Raw genomic sequence first — 5,949 nt, 5'->3', positions numbered from 1 at the left:
ATATATTATATATATATATATATATATATATATATATATATATATTATATATATATATATATATATATATATATATATTATATATATATATACTGACATTATTTTGGTCAATTCTATTCTATCTGAGAGGCTCCATACATTGCAACACATGGAAAAACAATTTTGTATATGTCAGAGTCCTGTCCCCTACCTTGTAGGAACTGTGTGATAAAAAAGTAATGTGTGTGTAACAGTTTGAATCACATTTAGGTTCACATTCAATTATTCACTGTTATAGTAGTCTTAAATACAGTGTGAGTATTATTCTGTCAGTCAGCTCTTCAGTAAAATTTTAATAGTAAGCTTATACATAGATAAGGGACTGGTCAGTTTCTTCAGCCTGGGGGGGGGGGGGGAAGGGCGGTGGATTCATGGGGGGATCACCCTGTTTTTGACTTTGGTGATAGGGGGGTCACCATGTTTTTGAAATACCCAATAGGGGGGGTCATGTGTTTTTGAATTTTGACACAGGCTCATCATTGCCTAAAATGCTAGTGTCAGCCACAAATTTCATCATTCAGTTGTATTTTTCGGCGCGCCCTTCGGCGCGTAACTTTTAATAATCAGTCATATTTTTCAGCACGCCCAACTTTTACATATCAAGCATACATACATACATCAGAGATATCTGTATGTCGAATATTTTTCAGCGTGCTCTTCAAGCTCATTACTTTAATATATCAGACATTTTTCAGCATGCCCTTCAGGTGCATGACTTTAATATACAAGGCATATATATCAGAGATATCAGGATGTTTCATATTTTTCAGCGCGCCCTTCGGGCGCCATACTTTAATAAATCAGAGATATCTTGATGTTTACAAAGTGAAAGTGTACATTATGAAATCTGCATTTCATATGAAAAGGATGACAAATTCCTGATACTTTTCTGTTCTCTCTATGAGAATTCAGTATGAGAAAGCAACATGCACAAATATTTCACAATATATATTTGATACAGTGACTTATTTTAGAGATAGAAAAATGACAAGATATCTTTCCTTCTCATTGATGCAATTATTTTCCTTTGTGTCACAGGTTTTCTGTAGAAAGATGCTTTTTTATGAACAAAATAACAGTTAAAAAAGGCAGTTTTTGTATTATTAGCTGTGCTTTTATGGTTTCAATGTTACAAAAAAAGGTCCTCTCAGACACTGTACACATCAGATTTGGCTAAAAAAGCTCTCTATGGCTCCTCAGTAGATTTAATTGGATGGTTGGCAAGTCTTAACACCCATCAAAGTTTTTGATTCACTGCTTTTTCCTCTTTGATATTAATGATTGACATCCATTTCTGTACAACAGTTCAGGACATCTGGTTAAGCATAGAAAGTGTGAAATACATTCACAGCTCATTCAAAATACAGCTCATTCAAATGTACTGTATTCAAACTTTAAGATTGACACTTTGAAATTCCTATCTTACAACTGACATGTTAACAATTTCATTAAAACATAGAATGACTATTGAAAATATAAAATATATGTAAATGTAAAATATAATATATATATATATATATATAATATATATATATATATATATAATTTATGTCCATCTTTTGTTTTACCTTTGTCGCGCCCGGGGGGGGGGGGGTTCACCCTGTTTTCGAAATTTGGAATAGGGGGGTCACCCTGTTTTCAAAATTTGGAATAGGGGGGGTCAGCCACTTTTTGACGTCAGCAAAAAATAATCCACCCCCCAGGCCGAAGAAACTGACCAGTCCCTAACATTGCACAATAAAATGTTGTCAACAGACAGTGCCTGAGTGTTGCGAGGCCAACAGTTGAGGCAAACAGACTGAAGGTGGTTTAAAGTCAGATATCACTCACTAATACCATGTGAAATTGAACATGCAAGTGGGGTCCATAAATGCAGTTCAAGTATTTGAATTGTCTTTGTCAGATTTTCTTATTGAAGAACACAAGATTGATTAAACCTTTTGGAAATAAAAGTAGAAATCTTGTAATCAATGGTATGTGTATTTCTTCGTGTTTGTGTGTTTTTATAATCAAGTCAGAAATCATATAAACATTTATGTCAAAGAATATATTTTTAGCTACTATAGACTATAGTCTATAGAAGCTATTGGGATGGGTATCCGTCCGGCGTTCCGGCGTCAGTCTGTATGTATGTTGTATGTATGTATGTATGTATGTCCGTTGTGAGGCGTCCGTCCACTCAAATATCTTGAGAACCGCAGCACTTACTGATTTGATATTTGTTGTGTAGATTAAAAATATGATTTTGAGAAACTGTTTTTTTTAATTTTTTGATATTATTGAAAATAGGCAAATTAATGCCAAAAAGGTGTTTTTGGTAAAAAATCTTCTTCTTCATAACCGCTGGGCAGACAGCTTTGTTATTTGGTATACAGTCCCTAAGGATAACCAACTTAGATTTGTTCAAATTGTGATGAAATATGCAAATGTGTATTTTTAAGGAATTTTTTTGTCATTTTTGGTCAAAATTTGACTTACATTGTATGTAATTCGTGTACTGTATAAACCCTATCAATTCACCCAGAAAAAAATAATTAATGTGATTTTAATAATTGAATTAATTAGGAAATCATCAAAGCCAAAATAATTTTAGTGTGGAATTATCAGAAAGTTCAACTTTTTTTGACAGTTCATAGTGAAATGCTTACCATCTTGGAGGATTAAAAACATGTAAAGGCAACTTTCCTGAATCCCAACTTTGATATATTCTGAACCACCATTTATGTTATCTAAAAGAAATTGCTCATAATAGTTTGTCATGATCGGGTGGTCAAATAAATAGAGATAGAGAAAGTTCTAATTTCCATTTATGGTTGACTTGGTAAGGATAAAATAAGATTACTTTTTGAGGAAAAAAATAGAGTGGTCAATTAAAAGAGTGGTCAAAGTGATAGGGTTTTTATGGTAAAGCTGGGCTGTAAGATTCCTCGTGCTATTTATAGCAATTATGCAATCTGTGTAAACAGTGCAATGAAAGTGTAACATGATTCCTTATAATGCTTTTGATGACCTTGAACTTCTTAAGTTACAAACATTTGTCTCTTCAGTGTGCTTTCTCTGAGTACATACAGTCTCAACTTATTCAACAGAACTTACTTACAATGTAATTTGAAAGTTAAAATGTGCTTGGTTAATAGGATGAAAATACTGATATTAAAAGATATAACCAGCTCAAGATTCTTTATAACCTGACAGATATGGTGTTTTTATATGACGTAAATCTTGATTTAAGCAAGTCTTGTTTACTTTAATTAGAATGTAAATAACTCTCGTTTATTTGCTATTATAGACTAATATAGTCTGAAGAAATATGCAAATCTGTATTTTTACGGAATTTTTTTTTCCATTTTTAGCTCCCATAGTCATATGTATATATGGCAATGGAAGCTATTCTTATAGGCTAGGGAAATGTCTGTATGTATGTATGTCTGTATGTCTGTATGTCTGTATGTCTGTCCGTCAACATCAAAAACTCCAAAACCGCTGTACATTTCATCTTGATATTTGGTGTGTACATGGATGATGGGCTGTTGATGAGATTTTGTTCAAATGAAGTTGTCATTGCCAAAAATATGCAAATTAGTGCCAAAAAAGGCGTTTTTGGTAAAAATCTCCTTCTTCATAACCGCTGGTCAGACAGCTTTGATATTTGGTATACAGGTCCCTAGGGATAACCCAACTTGGATTTGTTCAAATTGTGATGAAATATGCAAATCTGTATTTTTAAGGAATTTTTTTGTCATTTTTGGTCAAAAATTTATTTCATCAAAACCGCTCGTCTGACAGCTTTGATATTTGGTATACAGGTCCCTAGGGATAGCCCAACTTGGATTTGTTCAAATTGTAATGAAATAAGCCAATCTGTATTTTTAAGGAATTTTTTTGTCATTTTTGGTCAAAAATTTATTTCATCAAAACCGCTCGTCTGACAGCTTTGATATTTGGTATACAGGTCCCTAGGGATAACCCAACTTGGATTTGTTCAAATTGTGATGAAATATGCAAATCTGTATTTTTAAGGAATTTTTTTGTCATTTTTGGTCAAAAATTTATTTCATCAAAACCGCTTGTCTGACAGCTTTGATATTTGGTATACAGGTCCCTAGGGATAGCCCAACTTGGATTTGTTCAAATTGTAATGAAATAAGCCAATCTGTATTTTTAAGGAATTTTTTGTCATTTTTGGTCAAAAATTTATTTCATCAAAACCGCTCGTCTGACAGCTTTGATATTTGGTATACAGGTCCCTAGGGATAGCCCAACTTGGATTTGTTCAAATTGTAATGAAATAAGCCAATCTGTATTTTTAAGGAATTTTTTTGTCATTTTTGGTCAAAAATTTATTTCATCAAAACCGCTCGTCTGACAGCTTTGATATTTGGTATACAGGTCCCTAGGGATAGCCCAACTTGGATTTGTTCAAATTGTGATGAAATAAGCAAATCTGTATTTTTAAGGAATTTTTTTGTCATTTTTGGTCAAAAATTTATTTCATCAAAACCGCTTGTCTGACAGCTTGATATTTGGTATACAGGTTCCTACAGATAAACTAAATATGATATACAGAATATATGATGAAATCTGCAATTTTGTATTTTTGGTGCAATTTTTGCCATTTTTGGTCAAAAAATGTGTTTCTCAAAAACTACTTGTCTGATGCCTTTGATATTTGGTATACAGGTTCCTGGGGTTTTCTCTTAGTGTGATATAGTGAAATTTGATGAAATCTTCAATTTTTGTATTTTTGGGTCAGTTTTTGCCGTTTTTGGTCAAAATATTTGTTTCTCAAAAGTTACTCATGTGATAGCTTTGATATTTGGTATACATTTTTATACATAATTATGATGAAATCATCAATTTTGTATTTTTGCAGCTAATTTTGCCATTTTAGGTCAGGCCATCCTGAAATGAGCTATCAAAGATCTCAACCTTCTTCATCAATACATATGTCACAAAACGTTGCTCTCTTCATAAACACAGCAGAGCTCTGTCGACCATTGGGTCGTTTGTTAGCTCCCATAGTTATATGTATATATGTTTACAAGTTTACATTTTATTGAAAATCTCAATAGCCACTGAGCAGATTAGATGAAAAATTAGCATGTAAGTACTTTGGGCTGACCTGAAATGATTGTGCACATCGTGGGTCAGTATCTTGGACTTGCTATTTTTCATGAATTTTTTTGTAATTTTCTCCCATTTTTGGTCAAAAAATCTTCTTCTCTGAAACCACAAGTCTGATTGATTTGAAACTTGGTATGGAAGTGCATAGGAGTGACCTTTCTCAAATCTGGGCAAATCGTGGTGAAATTTGCATATTTGCATTTTTTGGCTATTTTTTTCATTTTTGATCAAAATTTTTTTTAACTCTGAAACCACACGTCCGATTGAGTTGAAACTTAGTGTAGAGGTTTTTACGGGTGATGTCAGTAAGATTTGATCAAATTCTGGTGAAATTTGTATAATTTTATTTTATTGGGGAATTGTTTCTATTTGTGATAAAAAATCTTTTAGCTTGATTTTAGCTTGTTTTGATAACTATATGGGAGCGACCAGTGACATTGTCACTATTTTTGGTCAGGCCATCCTGAAATGAGCTATCAAAGATATCCACCTTCTTCATCAATACATGTGTCACAAAAGGTTATTCTCTACATAACACAGCAGAGCTCTGTCAACTGTTGAGTCGCTTGTTTTTTCAAAACCACTGGTCAGACAGCTCTAATATTTGGTTTACGTGTCCCTAGGATGACCTTAGTGAGATAATTTCATACAGTCAGGAAATACTTAATTTGTATCCATGTCTATAGTAGCTTCAGGGACTTTGGCCCTATTTTTTTAATTGTGCTACTGTGCATATACATGTACTTTGTTTTAAATTAGATAACTGGTAGACTTTGTAGTTCCGTT

The sequence above is a fragment of the Ptychodera flava genome, chromosome 21 (genome assembly GCF_041260155.1).
Source record: "Ptychodera flava strain L36383 chromosome 21, AS_Pfla_20210202, whole genome shotgun sequence".
NCBI classification, from domain to species: domain Eukaryota; kingdom Metazoa; phylum Hemichordata; class Enteropneusta; family Ptychoderidae; genus Ptychodera; species Ptychodera flava.
This window is presented reverse-complemented; position numbering follows the sequence as displayed.